This window comes from Furipterus horrens, unplaced genomic scaffold (genome assembly GCF_987537825.1).
Source record: "Furipterus horrens unplaced genomic scaffold, mFurHor1.1.pri manual_scaffold_11, whole genome shotgun sequence".
Classification (NCBI taxonomy): domain Eukaryota; kingdom Metazoa; phylum Chordata; class Mammalia; order Chiroptera; family Furipteridae; genus Furipterus; species Furipterus horrens.
The window spans coordinates 44,280,639-44,293,898 of NW_028327181.1; positions in this window are offsets into that span (position 1 = coordinate 44,280,639).

The window sequence follows — 13,260 nt, forward strand, 5'->3', positions numbered from 1 at the left end:
AGTGTTTCTACCTCTCATTTGTAACTGCATGCATTATTCTTGAAACTAGGTAAAATTCTCCAAATCATTGTATGGTAAATAGCCTTTTTATTACTGCCTGTACAGATGTAAATTAAGGTAAAATAAACCTGACCAAGTGTTTCTAGGGTAAAGCTGGGTCCCCATTACATGGATTTGGAGGCCCCTCCTTGCCCCAGGGTGTCAGACCCCGTGGCTGGCACTCGGCATCTGTGCAGTAAGGAGTCCCGTCCCTCTGCCGCGGATGGGGGCAGGGACACTGTCCTGCGTAACTTGTTAGGTGTGCAGTTACTGCCCAGGGGTCTCAGTTGATCCTCCGGGGGATGAGTTCATTCTTGTCCTTCCTCCCCTCTGGTTTTTGTTTTGTTTTGTTTTTTTAAACACAGAATGAAACAGTTTCACAGCGAGCAAGTGATTGGTCTGAAGTCCGGTAACTAGGGAGGGCTAAGCCATGCTTTGTGACTTCCAGGTTCTTCCTTCCTCTTGTGTAATGAAGGTTTTGTGGTAATAGTGTTTGTGAAACTGAAGTGTAAACAGCAGAGATCAAACTGCAAATTCATGAATAATGGTTCTGATTATGCTTCCATTATCAAGGCTAATTGTTTAAAGAGATTTTGCCTTGATTATAACAGTAATAAATACTTCATGTTTCCATGACTATTTTTAAATTTCATATCATCTATTTAATAACAAAGAAATCGACCAGTTCATGCATTCATGGGTTGACACCCATATTCAAGCCATAACCTGAAAAGTTATTGACCACACACATGTAAACCAGTGAATTTGCTGATTGGCTATTCCTGCTGTAAGGGTTTGGTTTAATTACACCGGTGCTAAACCCAGTGCTTCCCATAGCACTGCGCCCCTCGCCCCCCACCAAGAGGAGCAGCCAGAGCAGCAGGTGTTCTGTCTCCGCTGCTGTGAGGGACATGAGCCGGGACAGGAGCTTACGATTAGGGGCGGGCTGCCTCGGTCTCCACAGTGTCATGAGGAGGACGTTGAGCTGGGCGTTGTGGACACGAGGCTACTGACCCTCAGATATCTGAAGAATTCTCGAGGTGCTGAAACAATTTGAGCATAGGCCCCAGAGGATGAGTTCTCACTTTTAATGTATGCTTTCTCCCGGTGGTTTCTATAAGCAGTTCTAAATTCTTTCCGGAATAAAGCAAGGTGATGCTTTCTCTCAGAGAATTGCCTGCTGATGGACTTGATGGGGAGTAGCTACTGCGGAGAACTTGCTGTCCTCCCTCTATTGATTGGTGCATCTGAGAAGCATCTGCCCACCGCGACTCGGCCTGGGGACAGTTCACCTTCGGGTGGCGGACCTTGGAATCTTCAGGTGGAAGCTCTTGGGTCCTACCCAAGTCCCTTCATTAGCTGTTAGAGCCCTGTGAAAGTGCTGTTTCTGTCAGCGGGGTCCAGGTGGTCTGCTCTTCACCTGCCTCAGAGGAAAGGGCGTCAGAAGCCATCCACCGGAAAAGCTCTGCTCTGCAGGAAACTGACGACCATCCCCCAAAATCTCAACTTTTGTGGAAGAGACAAAGCCAAACCGATGAAGAGTCGGTGTGAGTTCAGTGACCACTGTCCTGGAGAAAGGAACAGTTGCAGAGAGCCCGCTGACAGTGCAGCCCCACTGTGCGCAAGGACCAGCACACAGGGCCCGGGGGGGGGGTGTGATGGGTGCGCGCCCTCAGTGCAGGTGAAACGAATCTGCGGGGTTTTTCCGTTTCAGAAAGGGCCTCTCAGCCCAGTTTTTAATGTGCCGAAGGTCCACGGAGCCTCCTGAGAGGGGTCTGAGATGGGGGGGGGGGGGGGAGTATGCGGTGACTAGGCCCCCAGGCTTCCTGTCCCCCTGGCTCAGAGGCCCTTCTGAGGTCTGCACTGTGGCGCAGGCACAGGGAAGTGTGTGAGGAGGGACTACTCAGGCTTTCTTGGCCTGGCCAGGCTGTCTGGGTGCTGTCCCCGCTGAGTCCCTCCTTCTCTGAGACCATCCTGCTCTTTGAGAGTTTGTTTGCATCACTGGGAAAGGCCAGGGAAGCACTGGTGTATTGAAAACTGCTCTCTCCGTCCTCGGGCACAGCGGTGCACTTGGTCTCAGACTGCAGCCGTCCTGTGCACAGCTGTATGTCCTTGGGCACGTGCCCTGACCTCTCTGTCTCTGGCAGACGCGGGGAAAGACACAGGGCTCAGAGCCGCGGTGAGAATGAAGCCCGGTAGTAAGCCTGTAGCTGTTTGAACAGCACCGAGCATGTGAAGTCCTCAGGAAGGGCAGCTGTCCTGGTGGCGGTCGCTCCCTGCTGTTTTGTTTGGGGGGGGGGGGGGGTTGGAGAACAATTTGTTTTGTGTTTGAGGCAAGGCCTGGATTTAGGGGTCACTGGAATCACATTTGCTTTAGCTGGACAACCTCTGAAAGAACACGGCTCCCCCAGCTGGCCCATTGGCACCCTGCGTTCAAGATATCCTTTAATTACCCTTTTAGGTAATTTTAATGAAATTTGTGTTATCAATCTAATGTTTATTACTTTTGATTCTCAGACCAGTCGTACATGCCTCATTTTACAGATGGAAAGAACAGAGTTGGAGACTAATTTTCCCAAGAGAAAGGCCACATGCCTAGACATGGTAGAAGCAGACCCCTGCAGGGGTTGGCCTGCCAGACTGGGGCGGGGGCCTGGCACGGAACGCTCCTTCCCACACGAGAGCCTGGAGTGCCATGCCTGCGCATGCGCCGGTCCTTCTAGGAAGAGGGAAACAAAGGCAGCCTGTGACATTCGGTATCCAGGTGTCTCCTGCGGGAGCAGCCTGGTACTGGCAGAAGGCAGCAGGTCCCAAGAGGCAGATGAAGTCAGCAGCTCTGAGCAGTAGGTTTCAGAAACCACCCTTGAAACTCCGCAAAAGGGCTTCTGTGACGTGAATAAACTCGAGCCTTTGATTGACCCACCTTACAGTTAGTTCCCTTGTTTGCTGTGGACATGGGCAGTGAAACTGAATAGCAAGGATTGGTCTACTCCTGGGAGGGGGCGGGGAGGAGCCCCAACCCCGTGTTTGCCCCGGGGCTCCTGGGACCAGTGCTTTCACTGAGGCGCCGCCCCAGAAAGCTGCTTAGTCGCCACCGCCCTCTGTGCAGCAGAGCTCCTGGCTCGGACGGGACCAGCAGAGCTCAGTGCAGCCCTCGCTGCGAGCCGGGAGGAGGATGGCTGCACAGCCTTTGTCTCAGGCCACCAGGCCCCACCTGGTTGGTCCTGCGCCCCCTGCCAGCCTTGCCCTCCCGTTTCAACCTGTGCCCTCAGGGCGTGTCTGCAGGGGCGGCCATCCGTGCCAGGGCCCCATCCGTGCTGGGCCCCGCCCAGTGCAAGGAGAGGTTGGGGAGGGAGGCGCTGAGCTGGACAGGGACACCCCCAGGAGGGCTTTCTGTCTGGGCAATGCGATTCCTTCCTTCCTTCACACCTACGCCAGTCAGGGAGCCTGCCCCCGGGCTTCCAATGGGGCCCATCAAGGCAGCTGCTCTGGTCCAGCTAGAGGGTTTCTGTGACTGTGACAAGTGAGGGGGCTGGACCCTCCAGGTGCCGGCCATTCCATGAGCAGAAGCGCAGGCACTGAGCCGGTGTGCGGCACCGTAAATTAAGGTGCAAAGTAGACCCACAGTTCCTAGTGGAAGCCCAGAGGGTTGGGAGCATGAACTTTTTTCTCCACAGAGCCTTTCACTGTGCAAAAGTAGCCGCCCCACACACCTGTCCCCTGGGGAGAGCTTTCCTGAACCTAAATATGATGAAACAATTCACAAAAGAAAAGTTCTGAATGCGTGTTAAGTACCCACAAGATGATTAAGGTACGCGTTTGCAGCTGTCCAGTGGAGTAAGTTTCCTTCCCTGTCAGAAGTGTCTGCAAATGGAAATTGTGGGGGTGGATGGAGGGGTCTTACATTTGCCTGTTTCATAATGCTGACATTATTTTCTACCATGAGCTCATTATAATTATGTAATTTTTAAAACAAGCTTTTTTAGGTATAGAAAAAAATTATGAAAAGCAAATAGCCAAATAGAAAAGGTATTTGCAGTGAATACAGCAGAGGAAGGGAGATGAAGGTGTGGGGAAGTGCTAGGAGAAAAGAGAATCCCCTTTGCTCCTGACAACCTGTCCCCCACCCTCACCCCACCCCAGTGAACAGCCAAATGCATAAGCCCCTGGCATGGGCAGACCCCAGGCCCAGTAACATCCTGAGTTGCCCCGGCTCAGGATATGGATTGGACCCAAGAGGTCTTGGTGTCCTCGTCTTCCCAGATTGCATGTCCCTGTCACCCTCCATATGTGCTGACTATTGTGGGCACGACACTTAGCCTCTGGGCTTCACTTTCCTCATCTCTAAATGGAGAGTACATGGGACTTGCCTCAAGTTTACTGAGGGGTTAGAGGACATAGTAGTACAGGGGGCAGACTCACACCAGTTCCTGGCGTGGGAGCCCGAGGGAGCGCAAGGTGGGAGATGAGTCCTCGCAGTACAGCGGGGCCTGAGGCTGGGGGACCAGACCCTCTGCTCCACTGGCAACCTCTGTTTCTTCCCGTCAGTTGCAGGCTGTGTTCTCTGTCGTGTTTTTCTGAGGTGAACCCTCCTTAACCCTCCTTTCTGTGGAGAATGTGCTCAAATAACACTTCTTAGGCAGGTCGGTCTTGTGCACAGACCAGCATTTGTGAACTTGCGGTGGAGCTGGCAGCACGATGGAAGCCCGTCAGTCAGAAAGGGCGTGAAAACGGGGCGGCGTTCGCAAAGCAGAATGCTCATTATTATATATAAATGGTTCTTTGTAAAGATCAGTTTCTTGTCACATGTGGTCACAAAAACATCTGTGTCCCTCTGGCGGGAAATCTGGGCCAGGATGGTTCAGGATGCCAGGTTCTTGCAGCCATCTTCTGTACAGGACCAGGTAGTGCTTCAGGTTTCCAGGGCCACATGGTCTGTGTGGTGGCTCGTTGGCTCAGCTGTTGTACCTCAAAAAGCAGCCACAGACTATACACACGTGAATGTAATTGTTCTAATAAAGCTTTACTTACAGGCATTAAAATGGGTATTTCATAGAATTTTCGCATGTCATGAATATGCTTTTTAAATGTTTTTCCTCCATTAAAAAAATGTGAAAACCATTTTTAATCTGTAGGCCGTGGGCTGGGGCTGGCAATAGGTTAAAAGCAGGAGAGACAGGCTAGGTCACGTGGTGACGACAGAGCCGGCCCGGCGCCGGGCGCCCCGTTGACGGGGATGTGGAGCAGTGTCAGTGGTGCTCGTCTGCTTTTAAACAGTTCAGCAACCGTTGGTAAGTATACAGAATGCAAAGCTGGCGCAATTCTTAGTCTGGGAACGTTTCTTTGGGGCAGTTGTGTTTTCCCGGCTCTTTGACAAATGAGGCGCACCTCGCTTCCTGCTGTTGCCGTGGCCTGGAGCGAGTGGCCTCACCCTCCCAAGCCCCCATTTTCTTCATCCACTAAAGAAAATCAAAGTAGTGCCTCCTAATACAAGTTTTGTGGGGGAAAAGCCCTTTGCACACAGATTGATACTTAGCAAGGGCTCAGTAAATTGTGATAGTTCTGCTTTCAACACTCGGCAGCACGCTGCTGTGCTCTCCGGGGCTGGGGGACGCCCTGCTCCGTCGTGGGGTCTTCTGTGCTGCTAAAGTCCTCGTCCTCCGCGGGCGCCTGCCCGACCTGCCCAGGCTTCAGCCCGTCTCCGTGGGGCGTGTGGGCTCACTCACTGCGAACGAGCCCAGTGCCTTGCTGTGGGGCTGATCCTCCATGAACATTGTAGTTCTCTGTGCCTTTAAAATGGGGAATAAATGGATGTTTTACCCCTTGTGTGTATGCAAATGAGAACCATTTCTTTTGCGATCGTAAGTCTCTGGATCCCACAGCCCCACACTGTGTCCGCAGCAGGCCCCCCTCAGTGCCTTCGAGAGAACTTGTTCTGGAGTAGGACTCTCCTGGCCCCGTGGGTGCCCCGACCCCACACTGCTGGATGAGAGCGGGCACCCGATCCCGCCCCCAGCCAACAGAAGGCTCTGAGCCCGCAGGAATGAGGCTCTGGCTGCTACAGATTTAGGCAACGCCAGCTCCCGGAGCACCCACCTTGCGTGCTCCCAGAAGCCCAGCTCCTTTCCTAATAGAAGCAGTGAGGTGAGTCCCCGGTGCCCTCTTCCTCTGAGGGAACTGCCCCAAAGGCTCCCTCAACGCCCTCCTGGAACTGGTCAGATCAGCCTTTGGGGGGTGGGGGGCTAGCCTCCAGGAGAGGAGGCAGACCCAAAGCCCTCTCCCTCTGACTTGGCCTCCTGGGGCCTTCACCTCGGGCACGCAGGAGCTGCGCCTGCATTGAGGACAACCCTGGATGATGAGAAAGGCAGGCCTCCTGCCAACCAGGATACAGAAGAAAAAGTCCCAAGTTGCTCCACAAGTGGACTGGGGAGTGAAGGCCTAGAACGTAGGGAAGAGGGTTTGGTGTAAGGCAGGGTCTGGGGAAGACGTGCCTCCCTGTGAGATGTTTCCTGTGCCAGAGGTGAACAGGAAAGTTCACGAAGCTGCACTGTCTGCTTTAAATCGGCTTCATTTCTCTCTCCAAAACCGTGCAGCGCCTGCGATGCTAAGCATTGGGGTTCCAGCAGCAAGCAAAGAGGCATGGCCCTGCACTCACCGGATACATGCTGCAGACAAGACCAAGATAACTGTAACGTGGCCGCTGTGGTTAATGCCACCAAGAGAGATGAACTTGTGGTAGGAGGAGTGGGTCCAGTCAAGAAGGTCAGGAAAGGATAAGAGGTCATTAACCAGGTTAATAAAGGAGGCCAGTCCTGACTTGTGTGGCTCAGTGGGTTGGGCGTTGTCCTACAAAGTGAAAGGCTGCCAGTTCGATTCCCAGTCAGGGCATGTATGAGAAACAACCTATTGATGTTTCCTTCCCTCTCTTTTACCCTCCCTTCCACTCTAAAAATAAATTAAAAAAAAAATTTTTTTTTAAGGGAATACTAAGAGCGGGACTAGCCTGTGCAAAGACTCTGTGGTGGGGAATGTGCAGCCATTAAGGCGATAGTTATCACGGAGCCATTCTCAGTCCCGGCAGTTTGGCTTTCTGCAGCACAGTAATCAGTATCTGAAATGGTCTGGCTTATATTTTTACTCGTTTGCTCTCTACTCACCTCACTAAAATGTCAGCTCTCTAAAGCCAAGGATCTTACTGTCTTGTTCATTGGGAACTTAGCTGCTTGTTTTGTGCTGGTTTCATTCTATCAACAACCAGTGTTGTGGTTGGACCGCCTTTGTGGTTTTTACTCTGATTGTGAGATCCTCTTCAGCAATAATCATCAGGAAACCTGGAAAAGGTGAAGGTTTGTTACGTACAGGACCTGGAAATTCCATAGCACAGCTGGGGCCTCACGGTGCTGGTCGAGGGAGGAGGGGACAGAGAAGCAGAGAGCCAGAGCACAAGGGATTTACTGGGACTGGGGTGGGATTTGGGGGCTCACTTTTTATTGGTGAATTTTAAACATTATAATGGAAATTCAAAGCACAGGTAGTGAAAGACATAATTGGCCCAAACGGTTAGTTATGGAAATCCACCAAAATTCCTAAAATAAAGGAGCATCAGTGGAGGGAAGGTGATCTGGTCATTAGTCAACAGCTAGCCATGTGCTTATTGAAGTGGAGGCCTCTGCACCAAAGCTTGAATCAGGCGTTGCATCACAAAAAAAAGGGGGGAAAAAAAACCCTGCTGTCAGGGCTTACACTGTAGAGCTCAGAGACTATTTGAGGAAAATGATGATGCCTATGTGCCGACCACCATGGCCCCCCACACCATCCCCCATGCACAGAGGGCAGACACTCTGCCTGGGCGCCTGTACTGTTTGGAGTGCGCTGTGCACGTGGGAGCAAGGAACAGACTATATTATTATTTTCAATTATTTATTGCAGATTTTCTGCTCTATCGTGGGATTTTGCAGTGCTGTATACGTATGTTGTTAGCTACATAGGTTTAAGAGTGTAGAATAAATGTAAGGTTCCTATTTCACGGGGGGAGGGTGTGTCTAGAATGTAATACCCGTGATAAGTGAGGGAATGCTGTATTCCCTGAGGGAACAAACGTAGGCCCTCAGTCAGTGTCCGTGTGGAGAGGGAGGGGGAGAGCCCTGTGGGGGCAGGTCATCTGCAGCCATGAAAAGGGTTTTTGCAGAGGTGTAGCCTGACTGAGTTGGCAGTTCGGAGAGAAAATTGGACGGGGCACACGTGGGTGCAGGGACGCCTGCTGAAACTTACTCAAATGAGAAAGACAAATGGTTTTGTCCACCAAAGAATGTTCCGCCTGTAGAAAGGTTTGATGAGTTTATCTGAGCCAAAACTTTGAGAACTTGCTGGAAGCAAAATCTCAACAGATTGAGAAACTGCTCTGGGGAATGGCAGTTTTGTGGCTTATTTTATACATTAGACTCAGGGGAGGAGATGTAAGGAGGTTACATGGAATTTGTTAAGGGGGCTGGGAGACAGCAACGCTGGACATCTCTAGGATTGGATAAAAACAAAATAGAGACACATTCTTTTATTTTGGCGGACAGAGTAGTTACAAATAACAGCATTTAGAGATGCTATATGTGGGCAACAAAGTAACGGTGAGGGGTTCTGTGGTCACTGTGCTTGATGTCTTCCAGGGGTCTGGAAGAGAAAATCACTCTGACATTCAAAGGTGTGTTACCCTCAATGCACAAGAACAATGGACAGGGCTCCCTTAAGCTGAAGACGGACCTTTTACTAAGGAAGCTACGGGCCTGCAACATGACTGCCCGCCATGGTCTGCCCAGTTAGGAATTTGTGATCAGACCACCCTGTGGGGTCACTTTCGGCCACTGAACTTATCAGGCCTGCTATGTGGTCCCCAGAGCTTGTCAGGTTTATTATATAGCCCCTTTCTGTTCACAGTTTCAAGAGATAATGAAGAGGTAAAACGAATATAATGTGGAGGTGAATGGGATTTGGGAGTGTGGAGTAGAGTCTCTGTTGCTAGAAATAGTTTTTACCATGTGACAAGTCACACCCAAATTTAATTGCTTAAAACAGCAAGTACAGTATGTGTTACCTCTCCTAATTCTGTGGCTCAGTTGGCTAGTTCTGGCCTGGCTCAGCATGGCTGGTACTCTGTGGTCTAGGATGGCATGACTTGTGTTTGTCGGTATGTTTGATGTTTTGCTAGGGTATCAGGGATGACTTGACCACCTGTCTGTTATCATCCCCCAGACTAGCCCGGCCTTGCCTACACAGTGGCAGTGGTGGCGTGAGAGGTCAAGCCGTGGGGCTCAGCACTCGCCAAGCCCCTGCTGAGTCATGCCTGCTGCTGTCCCCTCAGCCAAGTCCAGATCCAAGAGGTGGAGAAGCAGGCTTCACCTCCTGAGAAGTGTGGGAATGACATGTGCCAAAGCTGTGGGCACCCAGGGGTAGGAGAAATTCCTGGGGCTGTTTTTTAAATCTACCAATCTACCACAAATAGAAACAATTCTGCTGGTTTAAGCAGAAAGGAATTTGTCAAAAATGACACTTCATAGAAAGAATTTTGGGGAGGTCCAGAAAACTGGAAGCAAAATTGGAAATCAGGCCGCAGAGCTGGTTTAGGGAGAGCACCACCATGTTACCAAAGCCCGCGCCCACTGCTGCTCCAGGAGTCTGATCTTGTGGCAGCTGCTACTGCAGCCACAGGCAAGACTCCAGAGTGCCTGCTTCTCTGCTCCTCCTCTAGGACCCAGCGTGGTTCTGCCAGGTTGGTGGAGCTAGGTCACAGGCACACCCTGCCTGCCAAGGCAGGTGAGCTTCGAGCAGCGTGCCTGGTCTTCCTCTCTGTGTACAGGGAGGAGGGTCTGAGGTCAAGGTGTGCACAGATATGCGGACATTGGCGAATGGCCTTGCCGGATGGCCAGCGGCCTAGAGAAGCAGGATTAGAAAATTAGAGTCTAGGAGATCTGGAGAAGGGGGATGTGAATGACCCAGGACAGCGACTTTTGACTGGTGTGCCACAAGAATGTTTAAAACGTGCAATACCTGACTATTTAGTCAGGGGCACGGACCTTTTTTCCGTTAGACTGTCAAATATAAAAATGACAACAGCCGACACAACGACAGCTGTCTGCTGTGAATGAATCAAAATTACATCTATTTTTTTTGTCAGATTGGTGAAACCCATAATTTTTTTTTCAGTGTGTCTCAGGATTTTAGTAACCAGTTTGTGTGCCGTGAGATGAAAAAGGCTGAACATCGCTGATCTAGGTGGGCATAAAGTGTTGCATTTTATGTCAGTGGCCACCAGAGGGCTCACTGAGCAAAGCAGGTGGACAGAGTGACTTACTTGCCCAGCGGAGGTCAAGCAGCCTCTGTCCTCCGCCCCTCTGGTGCTGGCCCTCCACAGCTGGGACGGAGCAGGAGCAGTCACGGACTCGGCAGCAGTGTATCCTCCTTCTGGCTCCTCCACTGTCGCGCTGCCCTGGACTCACACTCCCTGGCAAAGCCCATGCATGGAGCCTTCGGCCCTGGGCAGCCTGTGAGGAGCTAGGCCCACGTGGAGGGGCCACGGCTGCTCCCACTCTCTCCCTCAGGACCTGTGGGAGAGCTTTTATGCTGATGAAGTTTTTATGACAGAGACCTTGGCCTGGACAGAGGCCTCGGGCTTGCTCTGTGTCAGCCCAAGAGCCCCACAGGAAGAAGGCTCTGTCCACAACAAAGCTCTTAAAATTAACATCCGCTTCCTCTCAGAAAAACACCTCCTCGCCTCTGTCGCAATCCCTCCTTTCTCCCAAATAAGTCCTTTTTGGAGATGCAATACCTCGTCATTGGTGTTAAGGTTGATATATGTGTCTTCTGATTTATAGCAACCACAGTGATGAGGGGCTGGGCCGGAGCCCCCCCCCCCCCCTCAGTGAGCACAGAGGCTGTCAGGACCTTGGAGACAGCTCATGGGCCACCTGGAAGGAAAGGCCAGTGCGGGGCCTTGAGAGCTGGGATCTGTGAGGGAGAAAAGCATTAAGAGGTGTCCTGGAACTGCCATGGGAGCCAGAGGAGCCCTGTCCACCGGGTCCTGAGGCTTGAGGAACAGGAGAGGGAAAAGCCCCCACTGGGAGGGCTGCAGGGGACACGTTTCTTGTCCTTTGGGGCAAATCGGGTTTCTAGTTCAGACGAAGAGGGGCCTGTGCTTTCCAGAGGGCCCAGGGGAGGGGCTGCCAGGGCTGAGCCAGTGGCCGTGTGTGCGGGGCTGTGAATGAGCTGGGACGCAGGCTGAAGGAGGACACCTTCAGGGGTGGGATCTTTATTTTGCCCTAAGTGGTGTGTGTGTGAATGAATAGTTCCCTTCCAGGTTGCTGGAGGGAGAGAGGGAAGGAAGCGTGTACACAAACTTGATGAGAAAAGGTAGAGGAGGCAAACAGGGAAAGAGAAAGCAAGCGTTTCCACCCTGGTTTAGTGAGTCCCAGGTCCCAGGCCTGAAGCTGGTCCCTCGGACGCCACAGGCTCCCCTGCCCACACCCCAGCTGGGAGCACTGTCCTCTCACTTGGCTTGAGGCGGCTCAATTTGAGTTGTCATTTGCAGCCTATGTCCTTGTGGCTCCCCAAGGCCCTGCCCAGCTCAGCCCACTAAACCCTTGCTGCGCTTCCTGAACAGATCTGTGCAGTGGGTACCTTGCCCCCTACTTCTTCCCTTGAAATGGAAATGCCCTCATTGCCCACAGCCCCTTCCCGCCACCCCATCTCCCCTCTCCCGCCTTTGCTGGTCTCCTCTGCGCATGTATCCTGCAGCCTCAGCTCTGCGAGAGCCCTGGCAGCCTCCTCTCTCTCCGCCCCTCACTGTCCCCTCCAGACGCCCCCAGTGCTGGGCTAGGGGCTCAGTCCCCGCCTCTGCACTGGGAGACCACCGAGAATGGACCTTGGGTTTATCCCCCAGAGCTTGGCACGCACTCCCTGCCTGATGGGGGGTGCCCGGTACCCTTCTGCTATGGGGCCTACTGTTCTCTCTCCACAACCCAACAACTGGGAGGGACCCGGGAGGAGCTTGCTTCTCCATGGAATACGCTCTTCCTCCCTCCCCACTCCCTGCCTCCCCCTTTTATATTTATACGTACTTTGTGTTTCTTGCAGAAACCTGTTAAAATACAAACAAACAAAAACGGAACAAACCTACCCTCATTCCAGCGATCGCATTAACATTGTAGTTCATCTTGCCCAGATGATTTACCCATGCGCATAAAGTCAATTACAAAATGGGATCATAGAACATACACTGTTTTTAAAACTGCTTTTCTGGTATATTAGTCTAGTCTGAACATTGCCCTTTTTCAGGATCTGAAGGCTGGTGGTCTTGAACCAGCGGGTCTGTTGCCCGGCGGGCAGACTGCTGGCCGCGCTGGTCGTAGGTAAGTGAGGCCCAGGGAGGCCTCTTCACTGGCGGCTCGGCTCCCTCTGGGACTTGCTGTGCAGCGCTGCTCTGCCCCGCGGCCCCCACAGCTCTGGGCCTCCGCTGCACTCGCGGCTCTGAATCCTCCGGCCCTGCGGGTCTGCTGATTCCTCCGCCTCAGACAGCGGCCTCTCCCCAGCTGCTGTGAGTCTCTTCTCCCTTCTGGCTCCCCATGGGCCAGTCCCCAGCTCCAGCCCGCAGCGTAGACCGATCCTCAGCTCCAGGCTGCAGTGTAGACAGTCTGCATTCTCTCTCTAGGACTCTAGCCCAGCAAACACTTTAAAAAAAAAAAATCCTCACCTGAGGATACGTTTTTATTGTTTTGTTTTTGTTTTTGTTTTTAGAGAGCAGAAGGGGGAAAGAGAATGAGGGAGAGAAACATTGATGTGTTGCCTCCCATATGTGCCCCAACTGGGGATCGAACCGGCAACCTTTTGCCCCAGCAAACATCTGGTGACCAACCATCTCCAGACACTTAGACGTGGATGTCCCACAGACACCTCAAAATCTGCATTTCTCTTCTTTAGGACGGTTAAAATATTCTGTGAAATATTCCAATATTAGATATATGTCATTATACATTTGTCCAAACCTATAGGATGTACAAAAATCACCCTAATGTAAACTGTGGACTCTGGTGATGGAGATGTGTCAACGCAGGTCCGTCGGTTGTAACCAATGCTCCGCGCTGCTGGGGACGTGAATAACCGGGAGGCTGTGCACGTGTGGGGCCACGGTGTGCAAGGAAATCTTAGGGCCTTCCCTTCAATTTTGCTGTGCCTAAT